The sequence below is a fragment of the Megalopta genalis genome, unplaced genomic scaffold (genome assembly GCF_051020955.1).
Source record: "Megalopta genalis isolate 19385.01 unplaced genomic scaffold, iyMegGena1_principal scaffold0141, whole genome shotgun sequence".
Classification (NCBI taxonomy): domain Eukaryota; kingdom Metazoa; phylum Arthropoda; class Insecta; order Hymenoptera; family Halictidae; genus Megalopta; species Megalopta genalis.
The window spans coordinates 372,501-399,491 of record NW_027476210.1 but is presented as its reverse complement, the minus strand read 5'-3'; the positions used below and the strand labels follow the sequence as shown (position 1 = coordinate 399,491).

Genomic DNA, 26,991 nt, shown 5'->3' with positions numbered 1-26,991 from the left:
AAAAAGATTTTGTCACCGCTTCGAAGCGGTGTTTCAGACGGGCGGACGTATATAAAACATATACGACACACGACACCGCCTTCCACACTCACGCTAGTTCGAACACGATTTCCATCTCTCTCGAAGACTGTTAGACGTACGTAAAATTTCTCAATATTCATAGGACCGCGACAAACGCCGACGAAGCGCCCATCATTCGCTCGTACGTATATAGGCAACAAGTGCCATCAACGCAAGCAGTTTATAAGTACGTAAACGACCCTCAGCCAGGCGTGGTCCAGGAATTGTATCCGTGGACCGCAATGTGCGTTCGAAATGTCGATGTTCATGTGTCCTGCAGTTCACACGTTGACGCGCAATTAGCTGCGTTCTTCATCGACCCACGAGCCAAGTGATCCACCGTTCAGGGTAATTTTTCCCTTTTATTCTCTCATATATAATATAATGTGTATTTGCTATCCACCACATTTTTGTGTTATATTTCGGAACAAGCCGATACCCGAAGAGCTCCAACCAGCGCGCGAAGGAGATTCGGGAGTCGTCGTACAACGACATAATTGTCCCTTAAAGAACGAGATATTTCCGTCGAAACCATATATATATGTACGAGCAAATCCAAAACCACTGTTTTCTTGCAAGTTCGACGGTCGGAGCGAATAGAACATTGAAAAGCCTTCTATCGAAGAAACACAGAGAGTATATCACCTCCAAAAACGACGGGGATATGGATATTCAAACTGGACAATTATCAACCCGATACTGGATTCGAAAAGTTTCTCTCTCCTTTCGTCGTTATTTACACCGGACGGACTCACGGCCGGCTCTAGCTGGGTGTCATATATATATATACGTCCCACGCTCATGCTGCCACTAGCGCGCAACAGAGTAGGGTGTCAATGACAACGACACAGCATTGAAACGAGCTACACAAGCCGGTCTCTCTTGATACCAATGTAAACGAGCATTAAGTTATCTTCAGACTGCCCGATATTTTCGTCCTTTGGACTTTCCCAACGATTCCTTTTTTTCTTTTTTTTTTTACACACCACAGCGAAGACTTGAGGAAGCGTGATTAGCACGCTCGCATCCCTCCCTGTCCTACTACAACTGTGTGTGTGTGTGTAAAGAAAGAAAAAATAATACATTGGCTTTCTCTCTATCGAGAAGATGGCCTACGCAACGCAGATCAAAGGCCTAATACGTGTAATATAATACGCGTCTGGCCGTGTATAAATCACGCACGAATGATCTGGTCGGGCCCAACTCTTCTCGTACGCTTATTTTTCCGTGTTGGGGCACTATCATAAAATCACACAAACCCCAACACGTGTGTGTCTTGGAAGGAAGATGGCCTACGCAACGCAGATCAAAGGCCTAATACGTGTAGTACACACGTCTGCCGTGTAAATCACGCACGAATGATCTGGTCGGGCCCAACTCTTCTCCACCACACCACATCCCAACTTTGTACATTTTTATATATTTTTGTGCGTTGGGGCACCTTCATAATCACAAACCCCAACAACACATATATCTCTCTCTCTTTGAAAGATTTGTTGTGGCCTACGCAACGCAGATCAAAGGCCTAATACGTGTAGTACACACGTCTGGCCGTGTAAATCACGCACGAATGATCTGGCGGGCTCAACAATATCTTTTTTTTTTATATGAATTCTTATCCACAAACTAATCGAATTCATTTTCTCTCCTCCTCTCCTCTCTCTTTGAGATATATTGGAACATTGTAATGATCCTTCCGCAGGTTCACCTACGGAAACCTTGTTACGACTTTTACTTCCTCTAAATAATCAAGTTTGGTCATCTTCCCGGCATCATCGGCAATGCCGAAACATTGCCGCGCACCAGTCCGAAGACCTCACTAAATCATTCAATCGGTAGTAGCGACGGGCGGTGTGTACAAAGGGCAGGGACGTAATCAACGCGAGCTTATGACTCGCGCTTACTGGGAATTCCTCGTTCATGGGGAATAATTGCAAGCCCCAATCCCTAGCACGAAGGAGGTTCAGCGGGTTACCCGGGCCTTTCGGCCAGGGAACACACGCTGATTCCTTCAGTGTAGCGCGCGTGCGGCCCAGAACATCTAAGGGCATCACAGACCTGTTATTGCTCAATCTCGTGCGGCTAGAAGCCGCCTGTCCCTCTAAGAAGATTTGTTTGTACGTTGGTAGTAAAAACCCCACCGGCAGAAGCCGAGAGCCTTCGAGATACCATAATTACGTCTATTTAGCAGGCTAGAGTCTCGTTCGTTATCGGAATTAACCAGACAAATCGCTCCACCAACTAAGAACGGCCATGCACCACCACCCACCGAATCAAGAAAGAGCTATCAATCTGTCAATCCTTCCGGTGTCCGGGCCTGGTGAGGTTTCCCGTGTTGAGTCAAATTAAGCCGCAGGCTCCACTCCTGGTGGTGCCCTTCCGTCAATTCCTTTAAGTTTCAGCTTTGCAACCATACTTCCCCCGGAACCCAAAAGCTTTGGTTTCCCGGAAGCTGCCCGCCGAGTCATCGTAGGAACTTCGGCGGATCGCTAGCTGGCATCGTTTATGGTTAGAACTAGGGCGGTATCTGATCGCCTTCGAACCTCTAACTTTCGTTCTTGATTAATGAAAACATTTTTGGCAAATGCTTTCGCTTCTGTCCGTCTTGCGACGATCCAAGAATTTCACCTCTAACGTCGCAATACGAATGCCCCCATCTGTCCCTATTAATCATTACCTCGGGGTTCCGAAAACCAACAAAATAGAACCGAGGTCCTATTCCATTATTCCATGCACACAGTATTCAGGCGAAGGTAGCCTGCTTTGAGCACTCTAATTTGTTCAAAGTAAACGTACCGGCCCACCTCGACACTCAGTGAAGAGCACCGCGATGGGATATTAGTTGGACCGCCCCGTGAAGAGCAAAGCCCACCGGTAGGACGTACCACATAATGCCAGTTAAACACCGCGAGCGATGAACCGACACTGTGACACACAGATTCAACTACGAGCTTTTTAACCGCAACAACTTTAATATACGCTATTGGAGCTGGAATTACCGCGGCTGCTGGCACCAGACTTGCCCTCCAATGGATCCTCGTTAAAGGATTTAAAGTGTACTCATTCCGATTACGGGGCCTCGGATGAGTCCCGTATCGTTATTTTTCGTCACTACCTCCCCGTGCCGGGAGTGGGTAATTTGCGCGCCTGCTGCCTTCCTTGGATGTGGTAGCCGTTTCTCAGGCTCCCTCTCCGGAATCGAACCCTGATTCCCCGTTACCCGTTACAACCATGGTAGGCGCAGAACCTACCATCGACAGTTGATAAGGCAGACATTTGAAAGATGCGTCGCCGGTGCTATAAGACCATGCGATCAGCACAAAGTTATTCAGAGTCACCAAAGCAAACGATGGACGAGTGTAAACACCCGCCACCGATTGGTTTTGATCTAATAAAAGCGTTCCTACCATCTCTGGTCGGAACTCTGTTTTGCATGTATTAGCTCTAGAATTACCACAGTTATCCAAGTAAATTTTAGTACGATCTAAGAAACCATAACTGATTTAATGAGCCATTCGCGGTTTCACCTTAATACGGCATGTACTGAGACATGCATGGCTTAATCTTTGAGACAAGCATATGACTACTGGCAGGATCAACCAGGGAACTATACAATATGTATATATAAAATGGACAAAATTTAAATCCTTTTCCATCGTCGCCTGTTTCATATATATATGTCAGGTCGACACACCATTTTTCTCTTTCAAATATGTACAAGTTTTGCCACATTCCGCGCTTGTAACATATCTTCTTTAACGCTCAATTTCTTTCATTTTTCTACCATACAGATATTTTACCGTACGCCCAAAAACGTACGTATTATATTTTTGTTCTATCGTAAAATCACATTTTTCTACGTACGCCAGCTTCGTACGTTTCTATCTTTGCCTTCATAAAATCACAAGATAATTTTATCTTCAAGAGTCTCGCTATTAACATCTTGTAAGATAAATGTACGTCCCAGCTAAAACGTACAAATACTTCAAGTTAAGTAATAATATATCATCGCTATTGACAAATTTTTAAGATCCAAGACACAGTTCTCTCTATATGTTTTAATATTTTTTATGTACTCAAATATATTCAAAGGAAAAAGTACATGGGTGATGCCATAGTCGTGGAAGCGCGTACGCTCACGCTGATCTTCTGACCGCCGGAAGCACGAAACCTCTGATCTGGGCAAAATCGGCAAGCCGAGGAAGAACGGACAGGACACATGCTGGACTGGCGAGAAAGCGTGTTCTTCCGCTCGCGCTAGGCATTTCGATTTCTGACACCTCTTGATTTAAAAAATCAGTTTTTTGATAGTTTTCTCTCTCCACTGGGCTATTCATTTTAGCCACAGTTTTCAATTGGTACGATTTGCTTCCAAATCTTACAGATGCATTTTAAAAAATTTTTCCATCGCTCGGACAGAAGAGTCGATTGCTCAGTGAGTACGAGTATACATACAAAGTGCATACGGGTAACCAACCCCGTAGGGCTTGCCACATATGGGCCATTCGGTCAAAGACACCGACCCGTGGCCACGCTGTGTGGAGAAAAGTCCGTAACGTAAACGGCACGAAACAGTCAGGACCGAAGCCCCGAAGGAGCTCTGAGACAGCTTCTCGACCGAGATCGTAGAATTGGCCCAAAACCCGCTCTGCTCCGTCCGCCTCGCACGGACCGTGTATCTCTTATAGATACCGAACGGCCGGCAAGGACGCCGGCGCCGCCGGCCGAATAGCACGCGCGCTTATGAGTGTAAACCGCCGCGGCAACAGACCGCCCGGCCGTGCTGTTGTAACATAGCGCGTGAACGAACGAAAAAAAAATTTATAGTAAACATTAAAATAAATTACATTACCGTAAACTAGACAAAAAATTACACATTTTTTCCCAATATGAAAATTTTCACAAACTTTTCAAAGTCCCATCGCATCGAGTAAACTTTTTTAATAACGCTTCCGCACGATTCTAAATGCTTAATCCATATGTGAAATCGATCACTGATCACGAATATCGTATTTAAAAAAATTACAAAAATTTATTTTTCAAAATAATCAAAAAAAACCGAAAAATCACAAGAGTAAAGTACCATTATTTTAAACAATATGTCGTTCTAAATGCTTAATCCCTATGTAAAAAAGTTATCTAAGCAAGAATATGTAATTGAAAAAAATTAGAAAAATTTATTTTAGCCGTAAATCGAAAATAATGGGGACACCGGAGCTGTTCGAAGCGCCGAGACGCGCCGCGTACGGCCGAATATTTTCTAAGTCCCAACGTACCGATCAAGAGTAAAGTACCATTTTCCTACATTAGATTTCGTTCTAAATGCTTAATCCCTATGTAAAAACGTTAGTTAAGCAAGAATATCGTATTTTTAAAAAAATCTAATGATAGGATTTTCCAGAAAATTGAAAAAACCGAAAAATGTCAAGAGTAAAGTGCCATTTTCTGACATTAGATTTCGTTCTAAATGCTTAATCCCTATGTAGAAACGTTAGTTAAGCAAGAATATCGTATTTTTAAAAAAATCTAATGATAGGATTTTTCAGAAAATTGAAAAAACCGTAAAATGTCAAGAGTAAAGTGCCCTTATTTTAAACAATGTATCGTTCTAAATGCTTAATCCCTATGTAAAAAAGTTATTTTAGCAGGAATATGTTATTGAAAAAATTAGAAAAATTTATTTTAGCCGTAAATCGAAAATAATGGGGACACCGGAGCTGTTCGAAGCGCCGAGCGCGCCGCGTACGCCCGAATATTTTCAAAGTCCCAACGTACCGATCAAGAGTAAAGTACCATTTTCCTACATTAGATTTCGTTCTAAATGCTTAATCCCTATGTAAAAACGTTAGTTAAGCAAGAATATCGTATTTTTAAAAAAATCTAATGATAGGATTTTCCAGAAAATTGAAAAAACCGAAAAATGTCAAGAGTAAAGTGCCATTTTCTGACATTAGATTTCGTTCTAAATGCTTAATCCCTATGTAGAAACGTTAGTTAAGCAAGAATATCGTATTTTTAAAAAAATCTAATGATAGGATTTTTCAGAAAATTGAAAAAACCGTAAAATGTCAAGAGTAAAGTGCCCTTACTTTAAACAATGTATCGTTCTAAATGCTTAATCCCTATGTAAAAAAGTTATTTAAGCAGGAATATGTTATTGAAAAAAATTAGAAAAATTTATTTTAGCCGTAAATCGAAAATAATGGATCGAGCGAATCGGTCGATTGCGCCGAGACGCGCTATGATGCAACAGACGAGCGATTGGAACGCCCGAATATTTTCAAAGTCCCAACGTACCGATCAAGAGTAAAGTACCATTTTCCTACATTAGATTTCGTTCTAAATGCTTAATCCCTATGTAAAAACGTTAGTTAAGCAAGAATATCGTATTTTTAAAAAAATCTAATGATAGGATTTTCCAGAAAATTGAAAAAACCGAAAAATGTCAAGAGTAAAGTGCCATTTTCTGACATTAGATTTCGTTCTAAATGCTTAATCCCTATGTAGAAACGTTAGTTAAGCAAGAATATCGTACTTTTAAAAAAATCTAATGATAGGATTTTTCAGAAAATTGAAAAAACCGTAAAATGTCAAGAGTAAAGTGCCCTTACTTTAAACAATGTATCGTTCTAAATGCTTAATCCCTATGTAAAAAAGTTATTTAAGCAGGAATATGTTATTGAAAAAAATTAGAAAAATTTATTTTAGCCGTAAATCGAAAATAATGGATCGAGCGAATCGGTCGATTGCGCCGAGACGCGCTATGATGCAACAGACGAGCGATTGGAACGCCCGAATATTTTCAAAGTCCCAACGTACCGATCAAGAGTAAAGTACCATTTTCCTACATTAGATTTCGTTCTAAATGCTTAATCCCTATGTAAAAACGTTAGTTAAGCAAGAATATCGTATTTTTAAAAAAATCTAATGATAGGATTTTCCAGAAAATTGAAAAAACCGAAAAATGTCAAGAGTAAAGTGCCATTTTCTGACATTAGATTTCGTTCTAAATGCTTAATCCCTATGTAGAAACGTTAGTTAAGCAAGAATATCGTATTTTTAAAAAAATCTAATGATAGGATTTTTCAGAAAATTGAAAAAACCGTAAAATGTCAAGAGTAAAGTGCCCTTATTTTAAACAATGTATCGTTCTAAATGCTTAATCCCTATGTAAAAAAGTTATTTTAGCAGGAATATGTTATTGAAAAAAATTAGAAAAATTTATTTTAGCCGTAAATCGAAAATAATGGGGACACCGGAGCTGTTCGAAGCGCCGAGCGCGCCGCGTACGCCCGAATATTTTCAAAGTCCCAACGTACCGATCAAGAGTAAAGTACCATTTTCCTACATTAGATTTCGTTCTAAATGCTTAATCCCTATGTAAAAACGTTAGTTAAGCAAGAATATCGTATTTTTAAAAAAATCTAATGATAGGATTTTCCAGAAAATTGAAAAAACCGAAAAATGTCAAGAGTAAAGTGCCATTTTCTGACATTAGATTTCGTTCTAAATGCTTAATCCCTATGTAGAAACGTTAGTTAAGCAAGAATATCGTATTTTTAAAAAAATCTAATGATAGGATTTTTCAGAAAATTGAAAAAACCGTAAAATGTCAAGAGTAAAGTGCCCTTATTTTAAACAATGTATCGTTCTAAATGCTTAATCCCTATGTAAAAAAGTTATTTTAGCAGGAATATGTTATTGAAAAAAATTAGAAAAATTTATTTTAGCCGTAAATCGAAAATAATGGATCGAGCGAATCGGTCGATTGCGCCGAGACGCGCTATGATGCAACAGACGAGCGATTGGAACGCCCGAATATTTTCAAAGTCCCACCGTACCGATCAAGAGTAAAGTACCATTTTCCTACATTAGATTTCGTTCTAAATGCTTAATCCCTATGTAAAAACGTTAGTTAAGCAAGAATATCGTATTTTTAAAAAAATCTAATGATAGGATTTTCCAGAAAATTGAAAAAACCGAAAAATGTCAAGAGTAAAGTGCCATTTTCTGACATTAGATTTCGTTCTAAATGCTTAATCCCTATGTAGAAACGTTAGTTAAGCAAGAATATCGTATTTTTAAAAAAATCTAATGATAGGATTTTTCAGAAAATTGAAAAAACCGTAAAATGTCAAGAGTAAAGTGCCCTTATTTTAAACAATGTATCGTTCTAAATGCTTAATCCCTATGTAAAAAAGTTATTTAAGCAAGAATATGTTATTGAAAAAAATTAGAAAAATTTATTTTAGCCGTAAATCGAAAATAATGGGGACACCGGAGCTGTTCAAAGCGCCGAGCGCGCCGCGTACGCCCGAATATTTTCAAAGTCCCAACGTACCGATCAAGAGTAAAGTACCATTTTCCTACATTAGATTTCGTTCTAAATGCTTAATCCCTATGTAGAAACGTCAGTTAAGCAAGAATATCGTATTTTTAAAAAAATCTAATGATAGGATTTTCCAGAAAATTGAAAAAACCGAAAAATGTCAAGAGTAAAGTGCCATTTTCTGACATTAGATTTCGTTCTAAATGCTTAATCCCTATGTAGAAACGTTAGTTAAGCAAGAATATCGTATTTTTAAAAAAATCTAATGATAGGATTTTTCAGAAAATTGAAAGAACCGTAAAATGTCAAGAGTAAAGTGCCCTTATTTTAAACATTATATCGTTCTAAATGCTTAATCCCTATGTAAAAAAGTTATCTAAGCAAGAATATGTTATTGAATAAAATGAGAAAAATTTATTTTAGCCGTAAATCGAAAATAATGGGTCGAGCGAATCGGTCGATTGCGCCGAGACGCGCTATGATGCAACAGACGAGCGATTGGAACGCCCGAATATTTTCAAAGTCCCACCGTACCGATCAAGAGTAAAGTACCATTTTCCTACATTAGATTTCGTTCTAAATGCTTAATCCCTATGTAGAAACGTTAGTTAAGCAAGAATATCGTATTTTTAAAAAAATCTAATGATAGGATTTTCCAGAAAATTGAAAAAACCGAAAAATGTCAAGAGTAAAGTGCCATTTTCTGACATTAGATTTCGTTCTAAATGCTTAATCCCTATGTAGAAACGTTAGTTAAGCAAGAATATCGTATTTTTAAAAAAATCTAATGATAGGATTTTTCAGAAAATTGAAAAAACCGTAAAATGTCAAGAGTAAAGTGCCCTTATTTTAAACAATGTATCGTTCTAAATGCTTAATCCCTATGTAAAAAAGTTATTTAAGCAGGAATATGTTATTGAAAAAAATTAGAAAAATTTATTTTAGCCGTAAATCGAAAATAATGGATCGAGCGAATCGGTCGATTGCGCCGAGACGCGCTATGATGCAACAGACGAGCGATTGGAACGCCCGAATATTTTCAAAGTCCCAACGTACCGATTAAGAGTAAAGTACCATTTTCCTACATTAGATTTCGTTCTAAATGCTTAATCCCTATGTAAAAACGTTAGTTAAGCAAGAATATCGTATTTTTAAAAAAATCTAATGATAGGATTTTCCAGAAAATTGAAAAAACCGAAAAATGTCAAGAGTAAAGTGCCATTTTCTGACATTAGATTTCGTTCTAAATGCTTAATCCCTATGTAGAAACGTTAGTTAAGCAAGAATATCGTATTTTTAAAAAAATCTAATGATAGGATTTTCCAGAAAATTGAAAAAACCGTAAAATGTCAAGAGTAAAGTGCCCTTATTTTAAACATTATATCGTTCTAAATGCTTAATCCCTATGTAAAAAAGTTATCTAAGCAAGAATATGTTATTGAATAAAATGAGAAAAATTTATTTTAGCCGTAAATCGAAAATAATGGGTCGAGCGAATCGGTCGATTGCGCCGAGACGCGCTATGATGCAACAGACGAGCGATTGGAACGCCCGAATATTTTCAAAGTCCCACCGTACCGATCAAGAGTAAAGTACCATTTTCCTACATTAGATTTCGTTCTAAATGCTTAATCCCTATGTAGAAACGTTAGTTAAGCAAGAATATCGTATTTTTAAAAAAATCTAATGATAGGATTTTCCAGAAAATTGAAAAAACCGAAAAATGTCAAGAGTAAAGTGCCATTTTCTGACATTAGATTTCGTTCTAAATGCTTAATCCCTATGTAGAAACGTTAGTTAAGCAAGAATATCGTATTTTTAAAAAAATCTAATGATAGGATTTTTCAGAAAATTGAAAAAACCGTAAAATGTCAAGAGTAAAGTGCCCTTATTTTAAACATTATATCGTTCTAAATGCTTAATCCCTATGTAAAAAAGTTATCTAAGCAAGAATATGTTATTGAAAAAAATTAGAAAAATTTATTTTAGCCGTAAATCGAAAATAATGGGGACACCGGAGCTGTTCAAAGCGCCGAGCGCGCCGCGTACGCCCGAATATTTTCCAAGTCCCAACGTACCGATCAAGAGTAAAGTACCATTTTCCTACATTAGATTTCGTTCTAAATGCTTAATCCCTATGTAGAAACGTCAGTTAAGCAAGAATATCGTATTTTTAAAAAAATCTAATGATAGGATTTTCCAGAAAATTGAAAAAACCGAAAAATGTCAAGAGTAAAGTGCCATTTTCTGACATTAGATTTCGTTCTAAATGCTTAATCCCTATGTAGAAACGTTAGATAAGCAAGAATATCGTATTTTTAAAAAAATCTAATGATAGGATTTTTCAGAAAATTGAAAAAACCGTAAAATGTCAAGAGTAAAGTGCCCTTATTTTAAACAATGTATCGTTCTAAATGCTTAATCCCTATGTAGAAACGTTAGTTAAGCAAGAATATCGTATTTTTAAAAAAATCTAATGATAGGATTTTCCAGAAAATTGAAAAAACCGAAAAATGTCAAGAGTAAAGTGCCCTTACTTTAAACAATGTATCGTTCTAAATGCTTAATCCCTATGTAAAAAAGTTATTTAAGCAGGAATATGTTATTGAAAAAAATTAGAAAAATTTATTTTAGCCGTAAATCGAAAATAATGGATCGAGCGAATCGGTCGATTGCGCCGAGACGCGCTATGATGCAACAGACGAGCGATTGGAACGCCCGAATATTTTCAAAGTCCCAACGTACCGATCAAGAGTAAAGTACCATTTTCCTACATTAGATTTCGTTCTAAATGCTTAATCCCTATGTAAAAACGTTAGTTAAGCAAGAATATCGTATTTTTAAAAAAATCTAATGATAGGATTTTCCAGAAAATTGAAAAAACCGAAAAATGTCAAGAGTAAAGTGCCATTTTCTGACATTAGATTTCGTTCTAAATGCTTAATCCCTATGTAGAAACGTTAGTTAAGCAAGAATATCGTACTTTTAAAAAAATCTAATGATAGGATTTTTCAGAAAATTGAAAAAACCGTAAAATGTCAAGAGTAAAGTGCCCTTACTTTAAACAATGTATCGTTCTAAATGCTTAATCCCTATGTAAAAAAGTTATTTAAGCAGGAATATGTTATTGAAAAAAATTAGAAAAATTTATTTTAGCCGTAAATCGAAAATAATGGATCGAGCGAATCGGTCGATTGCGCCGAGACGCGCTATGATGCAACAGACGAGCGATTGGAACGCCCGAATATTTTCAAAGTCCCAACGTACCGATCAAGAGTAAAGTACCATTTTCCTACATTAGATTTCGTTCTAAATGCTTAATCCCTATGTAAAAACGTTAGTTAAGCAAGAATATCGTATTTTTAAAAAAATCTAATGATAGGATTTTCCAGAAAATTGAAAAAACCGAAAAATGTCAAGAGTAAAGTGCCATTTTCTGACATTAGATTTCGTTCTAAATGCTTAATCCCTATGTAGAAACGTTAGTTAAGCAAGAATATCGTATTTTTAAAAAAATCTAATGATAGGATTTTTCAGAAAATTGAAAAAACCGTAAAATGTCAAGAGTAAAGTGCCCTTATTTTAAACAATGTATCGTTCTAAATGCTTAATCCCTATGTAAAAAAGTTATTTTAGCAGGAATATGTTATTGAAAAAAATTAGAAAAATTTATTTTAGCCGTAAATCGAAAATAATGGGGACACCGGAGCTGTTCGAAGCGCCGAGCGCGCCGCGTACGCCCGAATATTTTCAAAGTCCCAACGTACCGATCAAGAGTAAAGTACCATTTTCCTACATTAGATTTCGTTCTAAATGCTTAATCCCTATGTAAAAACGTTAGTTAAGCAAGAATATCGTATTTTTAAAAAAATCTAATGATAGGATTTTCCAGAAAATTGAAAAAACCGAAAAATGTCAAGAGTAAAGTGCCATTTTCTGACATTAGATTTCGTTCTAAATGCTTAATCCCTATGTAGAAACGTTAGTTAAGCAAGAATATCGTATTTTTAAAAAAATCTAATGATAGGATTTTTCAGAAAATTGAAAAAACCGTAAAATGTCAAGAGTAAAGTGCCCTTATTTTAAACAATGTATCGTTCTAAATGCTTAATCCCTATGTAAAAAAGTTATTTTAGCAGGAATATGTTATTGAAAAAAATTAGAAAAATTTATTTTAGCCGTAAATCGAAAATAATGGATCGAGCGAATCGGTCGATTGCGCCGAGACGCGCTATGATGCAACAGACGAGCGATTGGAACGCCCGAATATTTTCAAAGTCCCACCGTACCGATCAAGAGTAAAGTACCATTTTCCTACATTAGATTTCGTTCTAAATGCTTAATCCCTATGTAAAAACGTTAGTTAAGCAAGAATATCGTATTTTTAAAAAAATCTAATGATAGGATTTTCCAGAAAATTGAAAAAACCGAAAAATGTCAAGAGTAAAGTGCCATTTTCTGACATTAGATTTCGTTCTAAATGCTTAATCCCTATGTAGAAACGTTAGTTAAGCAAGAATATCGTATTTTTAAAAAAATCTAATGATAGGATTTTTCAGAAAATTGAAAAAACCGTAAAATGTCAAGAGTAAAGTGCCCTTATTTTAAACAATGTATCGTTCTAAATGCTTAATCCCTATGTAAAAAAGTTATTTAAGCAAGAATATGTTATTGAAAAAAATTAGAAAAATTTATTTTAGCCGTAAATCGAAAATAATGGGGACACCGGAGCTGTTCAAAGCGCCGAGCGCGCCGCGTACGCCCGAATATTTTCAAAGTCCCAACGTACCGATCAAGAGTAAAGTACCATTTTCCTACATTAGATTTCGTTCTAAATGCTTAATCCCTATGTAGAAACGTCAGTTAAGCAAGAATATCGTATTTTTAAAAAAATCTAATGATAGGATTTTCCAGAAAATTGAAAAAACCGAAAAATGTCAAGAGTAAAGTGCCATTTTCTGACATTAGATTTCGTTCTAAATGCTTAATCCCTATGTAGAAACGTTAGTTAAGCAAGAATATCGTATTTTTAAAAAAATCTAATGATAGGATTTTTCAGAAAATTGAAAGAACCGTAAAATGTCAAGAGTAAAGTGCCCTTATTTTAAACATTATATCGTTCTAAATGCTTAATCCCTATGTAAAAAAGTTATCTAAGCAAGAATATGTTATTGAATAAAATTAGAAAAATTTATTTTAGCCGTAAATCGAAAATAATGGATCGAGCGAATCGGTCGATTGCGCCGAGACGCGCTATGATGCAACAGACGAGCGATTGGAACGCCCGAATATTTTCAAAGTCCCAACGTACCGATCAAGAGTAAAGTACCATTTTCCTACATTAGATTTCGTTCTAAATGCTTAATCCCTATGTAAAAACGTTAGTTAAGCAAGAATATCAACTCAGCGATGCACTGCGGCCGAGGATCGTTCCGACTGCTGCTTTGGGTGCGGCAGTCGGGACCACAAGGTGGCCGGCTGTACGGCGAAGCCCAACTGCCCGCTCTGTGCGGGAGCGGGCAAGCCGGCCGGCCACCGCCTCGGTAGCCGGGCGTGCCCCGCCAGCGCGAAACGCGGCAGGGGCAGTAGGGGGAGAAAATCCGCGGTGGCCAAGGCGACGGCCACCGTGGCTACTAAGCCAAAGGTGGCACCCAAAGGTGCCACCGTCGCGCCCGCGGGGGCGGATGGGGCCAAAGAGGCCCCAGACGCCACCGCTCCCGCGGCGGCGATGGAGGTGGAGGCCTGCCCGTAATGGGGCCCAAGGGCCCTATAATACAGGCCAACCTGAACCGCTCGGCCAGGGCACAGGACCTCCTGGTGCAATTCCTGGCCGAGCGGGGTGCCGGGTTGGCCGTAGCGGCGGAGCCGTACAGGATTCCCGATCATCCACATTGGATGGGGGACCTGAGCGGCTCCGCCGTTATAATATGGGTAGGCCGGCCGGGGTCCCCGGCGTGCTCCGTTATCGAGCGCGGCCGGGGATACCTGGCCGTTGACTGGGGCGGCACCGCGGTTGTGGCGATCTATGCACCTCCAAGGTGGTCCCTCGAGGAGTTTGTGCAGTATCTGGACGGGGTGGGGAGATGCGTCTCCCGCTGCCAGCCCCGTCCGGTGCTGGTCCTGGGGGACTTCAACGCCAAGTCGCCGGCTTGGGGTTCCCCCAGGACGAACCCGAGGGGCCGGGAGGTGCTTGACTGGGCGGCGGGACTCGAGCTCCGTCTTTTAAACACGGGCTCGGTCCATACGTGCGTGCGGCATAATGGGGGGTCCATCGTTGACCTTTCATGGGCAACGCCCCCCGCCGCGCGCCGTATTACGGGGTGGAGGGTGGCGGAGGAGGTCGAGACACTGTCTGACCACAGGTACATTGTTCTCGGCCTCTCCGCCGCCCCATCGACGCCCCGACGTCGCCCCGCTGATGAGGGATCGCCTCAGCCGCGGTGGGCGCTAAAGCGCCTCGACCAGGACGCCCTGATGGCGGCAGCCCACGTCGTGGCCTGGCCAGCAACACCGGCCGGGCCAGTCGACGGGACAAGGGAGGCCCAATGGTTCCGGGGCGCAATGACGTCCATTTGCGACGTCGCCATGCCCCGGGCCAGGGTTTTCCCGAGGAAGGCGGTGTACTGGTGGTCGCGCGCGATAGCGGATTTGCGCACAGAGTGCGTTCGCGCGCGACGCCAGTACGCCCGCGCCCGTCGACGACGGCGTTCCGACGTGGAGCTGGCTATCCAGCTGTATGGGCGATACAGGGAGAAGGTGGTCGCCCTGCAGCTGGCCATCAGGCAAGCAAAGAGCCAGGCCTGGCGCGACCTTCTCGGCACTATCAACCGAGATCCATGGGGGCGCCCATATAAAATGGCGATGGGACGATTACGTCCCTGGGCGCCCCCTCTGACGGAGAGCCTGGATCCGGGGATGCTCGGACGGGTCGTGGACGCGCTATTCCCCGTCAGCGGGGAGGCGTCCCGGCCCGTCCCTCAGCTAGAGGGACACGAGTGGTCCCCGGATCTGGAGGTCGCGCCGGAGGAAATGGCCGGGGTAGTCAAATGGCTCCGGGGCAAGAATACTGCCCCGGGGCCGGACGGTATCCCCGGCCGGGTCTGGCTGCTTGCCATGGGCGTCCTGGGCGAGAGGCTTAGAGGCCTCTACTCCGGGCTCCTGAGGTCCGGGGTGTTCCCGGACCTTTGGAGGAGAAGTCGGATGGTCCTCTTAAGGAAGGATGGGAGGCCTGCGGATTCTCCCTCCGCGTACCGGCCCATTTGCCTCCTGGACGAGGTGGGCAAGATCTTTGAAAAGATCATTGCTGCCCGCCTCGCCAGGCACCTGTCCCGCGTTGGCCCCGATCTGGCGGACTGCCAGTTCGGCTTCCGGGAGGGGCGATCGACGGTCGATGCAATCGACCGTCTAAAGTCCCTCTCGGACAATGCCGTGGCACGGGGCGGGGTGTGCTTGGCGGTGTCGATAGACATCGTCAATGCGTTTAACACCCTGCCCTGGTCCGCCATTAGGGAGGCCCTTGTTGAACACCAGGTGCCTCCCTATCTGAGGCGGGTAATCGGGGCCTACCTGCGGGGCAGGTGGGTGGAATACCCGGGCCGGTACGGGACGATACGGAGGGAAGTGGACTGCGGGGTCCCACAGGGGTCCGTGTTAGGACCACTCCTGTGGGACCTGGGATATAACGCGGTCCTGAAGGCCTCCCTACCCGACGGTGCCACCCTCATCTGCTATGCAGATGACACATTGGTGGTCGCCGTCGGGGACACCTTCGAGAGGACCATCCGACGAGCGGAAGTTGCGGTGGCAGCCGTCGTCGCGAGGATCCACGGTCTGGGGCTGAAGGTGGCCCCGGAGAAGGCCGAGGCCGTCTGGTTTGGACGGCCTTGGTCTCGGCCACGGGCCAGATCGTGGATCTGGGTTGGAGGAGCCTGCGTCGAGGTGAAGTCCGAGATCAAGTATCTCGGACTGATCCTCGACAGCCACTGGAGGTTCGGAGCACATTTCGGCCGCCTCGTCCCCCGAGTTGAGAGGGCGACGGCCGCGTTAGGCCGCCTGTTGCCCAATATCGGGGGACCGGGCGATATGGTGCGCCGCCTATACCTAGGCGTGGTGCGGTCAATGGTATTATACGGCGCCCCGATTTGGGCGCCGTCCGTGAGGGCAAGCCGGCGCAGCACATTGTTGTTGCGCCGGCTTCAGAGGCAAATGGCCCTTCGCCTCATACGGGGGTACCGCACCACGTCTACCGTGGCGGCGCTTGCTCTGGCGGGAGAAATTCCCTTCGAGCTGCAGGCGGCGATGCGCGCCTATGTCTATAGGCGCATATGCATCGCTGGCCGGGCTCGGGGGGACCCGCCGGAGCAAGAGGCGGTCAAGGGCTTCGAGCTCCAGGCCCGGGGACTAGCGCTCGCCAGGTGGCATGCGGAGCTTTGTTCCCATGCCGCCGAGCGCGTCCCCGGGGCTCTCCTGCCGCACTTCACCACGTGGCGGGAGAGGCGGTTTGGCAGGCTCTCCTACCGTGCGACGCAGGTATTCACCGGGCATGGCTGCTTCGGTGTCTACCTGTGTCGCATCGGTCGGGAAGCGACGACGGTGTGCCACCACTGTGGCGCGGAGGAGGACTCGGCGCAGCATACACTGGAGGTGTGCCCCGCCTTTTCAGTGCTGCGCCGAGTCCTAACTAGGGAAGTTGGTGGCGACCTCGCTCTCTCCAGCTTAGTTGGGGCCATGCTGGAGAGCCCGACAAAATGGGCGGCAGCCATAGCCTTCTGCGAACAGGTAATGTTGCAGAAGGAGGCTGCCGAGCGGGGTCGCCGTGAGCGGGGGGTGCGGCGTGTGCGCACACGCCTAGAGCCCCCCCCGAGTAGCTGATACTAGGCGGGCGGCGGGTGTACCGGACCATGCCGGTTTAATTGCCCGCCGCCCGCCAACCGAGGATGCCCTATTTTAAAGTGGGGGCGACAAAACCGTCGCCCCCGACGGCCGCTGGTGCGGCCGTCGTGAAGAGGCGGTGTGGGGTGCGGTCCCCCGCACCGCCGAATCAAGATGATTCGTGGGGGGGAGGATTAATCTCCCCCCGGGACGCGGCCGGCCACCGCTCCATCCTGGTGGCCGGCCAGGCGAGGGGGAGCTGCGGTCGTGTTCTTGAAGAGTTCCCGTGGCTCCCCCGTTAATCGCCAGCGCCCTAGGCCGCCGTGGGGGTTTTAGCGGGTCGAACCCCGCACTACCCCCCCTCCGCCCTTCGGGCGGAGCGGGGGTGTCTGAACTGCAGATTTCCCCCACGTTAAAAAAAAAAAAAAAAAAAAAAAAAAAAAAAAAAAAAAGTTAAGCAAGAATATCGTATTTTTAAAAAAATCTAATGATAGGATTTTCCAGAAAATTGAAAAAACCGAAAAATGTCAAGAGTAAAGTGCCATTTTCTGACATTAGATTTCGTTCTAAATGCTTAATCCCTATGTAGAAACGTTAGTTAAGCAAGAATATCGTATTTTTAAAAAAATCTAATGATAGGATTTTTCAGAAAATTGAAAAAACCGTAAAATGTCAAGAGTAAAGTGCCCTTATTTTAAACAATGTATCGTTCTAAATGCTTAATCCCTATGTAAAAAAGTTATTTTAGCAGGAATATGTTATTGAAAAAAATTAGAAAAATTTATTTTAGCCGTAAATCGAAAATAATGGGGACACCGGAGCTGTTCGAAGCGCCGAGCGCGCCGCGTACGCCCGAATATTTTCAAAGTCCCAACGTACCGATCAAGAGTAAAGTACCATTTTCCTACATTAGATTTCGTTCTAAATGCTTAATCCCTATGTAAAAACGTTAGTTAAGCAAGAATATCGTATTTTTAAAAAAATCTAATGATAGGATTTTCCAGAAAATTGAAAAAACCGAAAAATGTCAAGAGTAAAGTGCCATTTTCTGACATTAGATTTCGTTCTAAATGCTTAATCCCTATGTAGAAACGTTAGTTAAGCAAGAATATCGTATTTTTAAAAAAATCTAATGATAGGATTTTTCAGAAAATTGAAAAAACCGTAAAATGTCAAGAGTAAAGTGCCCTTATTTTAAACAATGTATCGTTCTAAATGCTTAATCCCTATGTAAAAAAGTTATTTTAGCAGGAATATGTTATTGAAAAAAATTAGAAAAATTTATTTTAGCCGTAAATCGAAAATAATGGATCGAGCGAATCGGTCGATTGCGCCGAGACGCGCTATGATGCAACAGACGAGCGATTGGAACGCCCGAATATTTTCAAAGTCCCACCGTACCGATCAAGAGTAAAGTACCATTTTCCTACATTAGATTTCGTTCTAAATGCTTAATCCCTATGTAAAAACGTTAGTTAAGCAAGAATATCGTATTTTTAAAAAAATCTAATGATAGGATTTTCCAGAAAATTGAAAAAACCGAAAAATGTCAAGAGTAAAGTGCCATTTTCTGACATTAGATTTCGTTCTAAATGCTTAATCCCTATGTAGAAACGTTAGTTAAGCAAGAATATCGTATTTTTAAAAAAATCTAATGATAGGATTTTTCAGAAAATTGAAAAAACCGTAAAATGTCAAGAGTAAAGTGCCCTTATTTTAAACAATGTATCGTTCTAAATGCTTAATCCCTATGTAAAAAAGTTATTTAAGCAAGAATATGTTATTGAAAAAAATTAGAAAAATTTATTTTAGCCGTAAATCGAAAATAATGGGGACACCGGAGCTGTTCAAAGCGCCGAGCGCGCCGCGTACGCCCGAATATTTTCAAAGTCCCAACGTACCGATCAAGAGTAAAGTACCATTTTCCTACATTAGATTTCGTTCTAAATGCTTAATCCCTATGTAGAAACGTCAGTTAAGCAAGAATATCGTATTTTTAAAAAAATCTAATGATAGGATTTTCCAGAAAATTGAAAAAACCGAAAAATGTCAAGAGTAAAGTGCCATTTTCTGACATTAGATTTCGTTCTAAATGCTTAATCCCTATGTAGAAACGTTAGTTAAGCAAGAATATCGTATTTTTAAAAAAATCTAATGATAGGATTTTTCAGAAAATTGAAAGAACCGTAAAATGTCAAGAGTAAAGTGCCCTTATTTTAAACATTATATCGTTCTAAATGCTTAATCCCTATGTAAAAAAGTTATCTAAGCAAGAATATGTTATTGAATAAAATGAGAAAAATTTATTTTAGCCGTAAATCGAAAATAATGGGTCGAGCGAATCGGTCGATTGCGCCGAGACGCGCTATGATGCAACAGACGAGCGATTGGAACGCCCGAATATTTTCAAAGTCCCACCGTACCGATCAAGAGTAAAGTACCATTTTCCTACATTAGATTTCGTTCTAAATGCTTAATCCCTATGTAGAAACGTTAGTTAAGCAAGAATATCGTATTTTTAAAAAAATCTAATGATAGGATTTTCCAGAAAATTGAAAAAACCGAAAAATGTCAAGAGTAAAGTGCCATTTTCTGACATTAGATTTCGTTCTAAATGCTTAATCCCTATGTAGAAACGTTAGTTAAGCAAGAATATCGTATTTTTAAAAAAATCTAATGATAGGATTTTTCAGAAAATTGAAAAAACCGTAAAATGTCAAGAGTAAAGTGCCCTTATTTTAAACAATGTATCGTTCTAAATGCTTAATCCCTATGTAAAAAAGTTATTTAAGCAGGAATATGTTATTGAAAAAAATTAGAAAAATTTATTTTAGCCGTAAATCGAAAATAATGGATCGAGCGAATCGGTCGATTGCGCCGAGACGCGCTATGATGCAACAGACGAGCGATTGGAACGCCCGAATATTTTCAAAGTCCCAACGTACCGATCAAGAGTAAAGTACCATTTTCCTACATTAGATTTCGTTCTAAATGCTTAATCCCTATGTAAAAACGTTAGTTAAGCAAGAATATCGTATTTTTAAAAAAATCTAATGATAGGATTTTCCAGAAAATTGAAAAAACCGAAAAATGTCAAGAGTAAAGTGCCATTTTCTGACATTAGATTTCGTTCTAAATGCTTAATCCCTATGTAGAAACGTTAGTTAAGCAAGAATATCGTATTTTTAAAAAAATCTAATGATAGGATTTTTCAGAAAATTGAAAAAACCGTAAAATGTCAAGAGTAAAGTGCCCTTATTTTAAACAATGTATCGTTCTAAATGCTTAATCCCTATGTAAAAAAGTTATTTAAGCAGGAATATGTTATTGAAAAAAATTAGAAAAATTTATTTTAGCCGTAAATCGAAAATAATGGATCGAGCGAATCGGTCGATTGCGCCGAGACGCGCTATGATGCAACAGACGAGCGATTGGAACGCCCGAATATTTTCAAAGTCCCAACGTACCGATCAAGAGTAAAGTACCATTTTCCTACATTAGATTTCGTTCTAAATGCTTAATCCCTATGTAAAAACGTTAGTTAAGCAAGAATATCGTATTTTTAAAAAAATCTAATGATAGGATTTTCCAGAAAATTGAAAAAACCGAAAAATGTCAAGAGTAAAGTGCCATTTTCTGACATTAGATTTCGTTCTAAATGCTTAATCCCTATGTAGAAACGTTAGTTAAGCAAGAATATCGTATTTTTAAAAAAATCTAATGATAGGATTTTCCAGAAAATTGAAAAAACCGTAAAATGTCAAGAGTAAAGTGCCCTTATTTTAAACATTATATCGTTCTAAATGCTTAATCCCTATGTAAAAAAGTTATCTAAGCAAGAATATGTTATTGAATAAAATGAGAAAAATTTATTTTAGCCGTAAATCGAAAATAATGGGTCGAGCGAATCGGTCGATTGCGCCGAGACGCGCTATGATGCAACAGACGAGCGATTGGAACGCCCGAATATTTTCAAAGTCCCACCGTACCGATCAAGAGTAAAGTACCATTTTCCTACATTAGATTTCGTTCTAAATGCTTAATCCCTATGTAGAAACGTTAGTTAAGCAAGAATATCGTATTTTTAAAAAAATCTAATGATAGGATTTTCCAGAAAATTGAAAAAACCGAAAAATGTCAAGAGTAAAGTGCCATTTTCTGACATTAGATTTCGTTCTAAATGCTTAATCCCTATGTAGAAACGTTAGTTAAGCAAGAATATCGTATTTTTAAAAAAATCTAATGATAGGATTTTTCAGAAAATTGAAAAAACCGTAAAATGTCAAGAGTAAAGTGCCCTTATTTTAAACATTATATCGTTCTAAATGCTTAATCCCTATGTAAAAAAGTTATCTAAGCAAGAATATGTTATTGAAAAAAATTAGAAAAATTTATTTTAGCCGTAAATCGAAAATAATGGGGACACCGGAGCTGTTCAAAGCGCCGAGCGCGCCGCGTACGCCCGAATATTTTCCAAGTCCCAACGTACCGATCAAGAGTAAAGTACCATTTTCCTACATTAGATTTCGTTCTAAATGCTTAATCCCTATGTAGAAACGTCAGTTAAGCAAGAATATCGTATTTTTAAAAAAATCTAATGATAGGATTTTCCAGAAAATTGAAAAAACCGAAAAATGTCAAGAGTAAAGTGCCATTTTCTGACATTAGATTTCGTTCTAAATGCTTAATCCCTATGTAGAAACGTTAGATAAGCAAGAATATCGTATTTTTAAAAAAATCTAATGATAGGATTTTTCAGAAAATTGAAAAAACCGTAAAATGTCAAGAGTAAAGTGCCCTTATTTTAAACAATGTATCGTTCTAAATGCTTAATCCCTATGTAGAAACGTTAGTTAAGCAAGAATATCGTATTTTTAAAAAAATCTAATGATAGGATTTTCCAGAAAATTGAAAAAACCGAAAAATGTCAAGAGTAAAGTGCCATTTTCTGACATTAGATTTCGTTCTAAATGCTTAATCCCTATGTAGAAACGTTAGTTAAGCAAGAATATCGTATTTTTAAAAAAATCTAATGATAGGATTTTTCAGAAAATTGAAAAAACCGTAAAATGTCAAGAGTAAAGTGCCCTTATTTTAAACATTATATCGTTCTAAATGCTTAATCCCTATGTAAAAAAGTTATCTAAGCAAGAATATGTTATTGAATAAAATGAGAAAAATTTATTTTAGCCGTAAATCGAAAATAATGGGTCGAGCGAATCGGTCGATTGCGCCGAGACGCGCTATGATGCAACAGACGAGCGATTGGAACGCCCGAATATTTTCAAAGTCCCACCGTACCGATCAAGAGTAAAGTACCATTTTCCTACATTAGATTTCGTTCTAAATGCTTAATCCCTATGTAGAAACGTTAGTTAAGCAAGAATATCGTATTTTTAAAAAAATCTAATGATAGGATTTTCCAGAAAATTGAAAAAACCGAAAAATGTCAAGAGTAAAGTGCCATTTTCTGACATTAGATTTCGTTCTAAATGCTTAATCCCTATGTAGAAACGTTAGTTAAGCAAGAATATCGTATTTTTAAAAAAATCTAATGATAGGATTTTTCAGAAAATTGAAAAAACCGTAAAATGTCAAGAGTAAAGTGCCCTTATTTTAAACAATGTATCGTTCTAAATGCTTAATCCCTATGTAAAAAAGTTATCTAAGCAAGAATATGTTATTGAAAAAAATTAGAAAAATTTATTTTAGCCGTAAATCGAAAAGAAGTCTGTTCGTTTCTCTGTCTCTCTCGCGCGATCGAACTATCGATGTTTCCCGACAAACTATTGGAAGTTTAATTAAACTTTATACATGAAATTACTCGTTTTGATCCCCGCTACACAGCCGTATACTTTTTATAATTTTGTGGAATCGGGAACCTTGAAATATTTATCATAACGCGGATCGACTGTCTCTGTCTCTTTCTAGATCGGAAGAATCGATGTTTCCCGGCAAACTATTGGGAGTTTAATTAAACTTTATACATGAAATTACTCGTTCTGATCCCCGCTACACAGCCGTAAACTTTTTATAAATTTGTGGAATCGGGAACCTCGAAATATTTATCATAACGCGGATCGACTGTCTCTGTCTCTTTCTAGATCGGAAGAATCGATGTTTCCCGGAAAACTATTGGGAGTTTAATTAAACTTTATACATGAAATTACTCGTTCTGATCCCCGCTACACAGCCGTATACTTTTTATAATTTTGTGGAATCGGGAACCTTGAAATATTTATCATAACGCGGATCGACTGTCTCTGTCTCTTTCTAGATCGGAAGAATCGATGTTTCCCGGCAAACTATTGGGAGTTTAATTAAACTTTATACATGAAATTACTCGTTCTGATCCCCGCTACACAGCCGTATACTTTTTATAATTTTGTGGAATCGGGAACCTCGAAATATTTATCATAACGCGGATCGACTGTCTCTGTCTCTTTCTAGATCGGAAGAATCGATGTTTCCCGGAAAACTATTGGGAGTTTAATTAAACTTTATACATGAAATTACTCGTTCTGATCCCCGCTACACAGCCGTAAACTTTTTATAAATTTGTGGAATCGGGAACCTCGAAATATTTATCATAACGCGGATCGACTGTCTCTGTCTCTTTCTAGATCGGAAGAATCGATGTTTCCCGGCAAACTATTGGGAGATTAATTAAACTTTATACATGAAATTACTCGTTCTGATCCCCGCTACACAGCCGTATACTTTTTATAATTTTGTGGAATCGGGAACCTCGAAATATTTATCATAACGCGGATCGACTGTCTCTGTCTCTTTCTAGATCGGAAGAATCGATGTTTCCCGGCAAACTATTGGGAGTTTAATTAAACTTTATACATGAAATTACTCGTTTTGATCCCCGCTACACAGCCGTATACTTTTTATAATTTTGTGGAATCGGGAACCTTGAAATATTTATCATAACGCGGATCGACTGTCTCTGTCTCTTTCTAGATCGGAAGAATCGATGTTTCCCGGCAAACTATTGGGAGTTTAATTAAACTTTATACATGAAATTACTCGTTTTGATCCCCGCTACACAGCCGTATACTTTTTATAATTTTGTGGAATCGGGAACCTCGAAATATTTATCATAACGCGGATCGACTGTCTCTGTCTCTTTCTAGATCGGAAGAATCGATGTTTCCCGGCAAACTATTGGGAGTTTAATTAAACTTTATACATGAAATTACTCGTTCTGATCCCCGCTACACAGCCGTATACTTTTTATAATTTTGTGGAATCGGGAACCTCGAAATATTTATCATAACGCGGATCGACTGTCTCTGTCTCTTTCTAGATCGGAAGAATCGATGTTTCCCGGCAAACTATTGGGAGTTTAATTAAACTTTATACATGAAATTACTCGTTCTGATCCCCGCTACACAGCCGTATACTTTTTATAATTTTGTGGAATCGGGAACCTCGAAATATTTATCATAACGCGGATCGACTGTCTCTGTCTCTTTCTAGATCGGAAGAATCGATGTTTCCCGGCAAACTATTGGGAGTTTAATTAAACTTTATACATGAAATTACTCGTTCTGATCCCCGCTACACAGCCGTATACTTTTTATAATTTTGTGGAATCGGGAACCTTGAAATATTTATCATAACGCGGATCGACTGTCTCTGTCTCTTTCTAGATCGGAAGAATCGATGTTTCCCGGCAAACTATTGGGAGTTTAATTAAACTTTATACATGAAATTACTCGTTCTGATCCCCGCTACACAGCCGTATACTTTTTATAATTTTGTGGAATCGGGAACCTCGAAATATTTATCATAACGCGGATCGACTGTCTCTGTCTCTTTCTAGATCGGAAGAATCGATGTTTCCCGGAAAACTATTGGGAGTTTAATTAAACTTTATACATGAAATTACTCGTTCTGATCCCCGCTACACAGCCGTAAACTTTTTATAAATTTGTGGAATCGGGAACCTCGAAATATTTATCATAACGCGGATCGACTGTCTCTGTCTCTTTCTAGATCGGAAGAATCGATGTTTCCCGGCAAACTATTGGGAGATTAATTAAACTTTATACATGAAATTACTCGTTCTGATCCCCGCTACACAGCCGTATACTTTTTATAATTTTGTGGAATCGGGAACCTCGAAATATTTATCATAACGCGGATCGACTGTCTCTGTCTCTTTCTAGATCGGAAGAATCGATGTTTCCCGGCAAACTATTGGGAGTTTAATTAAACTTTATACATGAAATTACTCGTTTTGATCCCCGCTACACAGCCGTATACTTTTTATAATTTTGTGGAATCGGGAACCTTGAAATATTTATCATAACGCGGATCGACTGTCTCTGTCTCTTTCTAGATCGGAAGAATCGATGTTTCCCGGCAAACTATTGGGAGTTTAATTAAACTTTATACATGAAATTACTCGTTTTGATCCCCGCTACACAGCCGTATACTTTTTATAATTTTGTGGAATCGGGAACCTCGAAATATTTATCATAACGCGGATCGACTGTCTCTGTCTCTTTCTAGATCGGAAGAATCGATGTTTCCCGGCAAACTATTGGGAGTTTAATTAAACTTTATACATGAAATTACTCGTTCTGATCCCCGCTACACAGCCGTATACTTTTTATAATTTTGTGGAATCGGGAACCTCGAAATATTTATCATAACGCGGATCGACTGTCTCTGTCTCTTTCTAGATCGGAAGAATCGATGTTTCCCGGCAAACTATTGGGAGTTTAATTAAACTTTATACATGAAATTACTCGTTCTGATCCCCGCTACACAGCCGTATACTTTTTATAATTTTGTGGAATCGGGAACCTCGAAATATTTATCATAACGCGGATCGACTGTCTCTGTCTCTTTCTAGATCGGAAGAATCGATGTTTCCCGGCAAACTATTGGGAGTTTAATTAAACTTTATACATGAAATTACTCGTTCTGATCCCCGCTACACAGCCGTATACTTTTTATAATTTTGTGGAATCGGGAACCTCGAAATATTTATCATAACGCGGATCGACTGTCTCTGTCTCTTTCTAGATCGGAAGAATCGATGTTTCCCGGCAAACTATTGGGAGTTTAATTAAACTTTATACATGAAATTACTCGTTTTGATCCCCGCTACACAGCCGTATACTTTTTATAATTTTGTGGAATCGGGAACCTTGAAATATTTAACATAACGCGGATCGACTGTCTCTGTCTCTTTCTAGATCGGAATAATCGATGTTTCCCGGCAAACTAATGGGATATTAATTAAACTTTATACACGAAATTACTCGTTTTGATCCCTGCTACACAGCCGTATACTTTTTATAATTTTGTGGAATCGGGAACCTTGCAATATTTAACATAACGCGGATCGACTGTCTCTGTCTCTTTCTAGATCGGAATAATCGATGTTTCCCGGCAAAGTAATGGGAGTTTAATTAAACTTTATGCATCAAATCATTCAGTTTGACTCCTGCAACACAACCAAACACTCTCTGTAATTTTCTGAACTGAAAAACCACTGAAATTGCGCTCGAAATGCGGAGCGACGGGTCGGCGCGTCTGCACTGTGCGACAGCTAGTCAAAACGTCCGAACAGCGTATTGTTTTCGATCTCTTGGTATAATATTCGTATTCCTTGCTGTGTATAGCTTCCGATCGATTATTGCAATGGTCAAAGTTCCAGCGGCGTAATGCTTTCCATAAGATTACATTAATATAACCAGCGGCATATT

At 40.1% G+C, this 26,991-nt stretch overlaps 2 non-coding genes across 2 annotated transcripts; both read right to left on the bottom strand.

The window, feature by feature from the left end:
• Positions 1-256: 256 nt before the first annotated feature.
• Positions 257-411, bottom strand: LOC143262537 (5.8S ribosomal RNA). The gene has a single exon (XR_013036319.1). It is a non-coding gene; the product is annotated as a 5.8S ribosomal RNA (ribosomal RNA).
• Positions 412-1,745: 1,334 nt separating this feature from the next.
• On the bottom strand, positions 1,746-3,666 carry LOC143262548 (small subunit ribosomal RNA). The gene has a single exon (XR_013036330.1). It is a non-coding gene; the product is annotated as a small subunit ribosomal RNA (ribosomal RNA).
• Between the last annotated feature and the right edge of the window lie 23,325 nt (positions 3,667-26,991).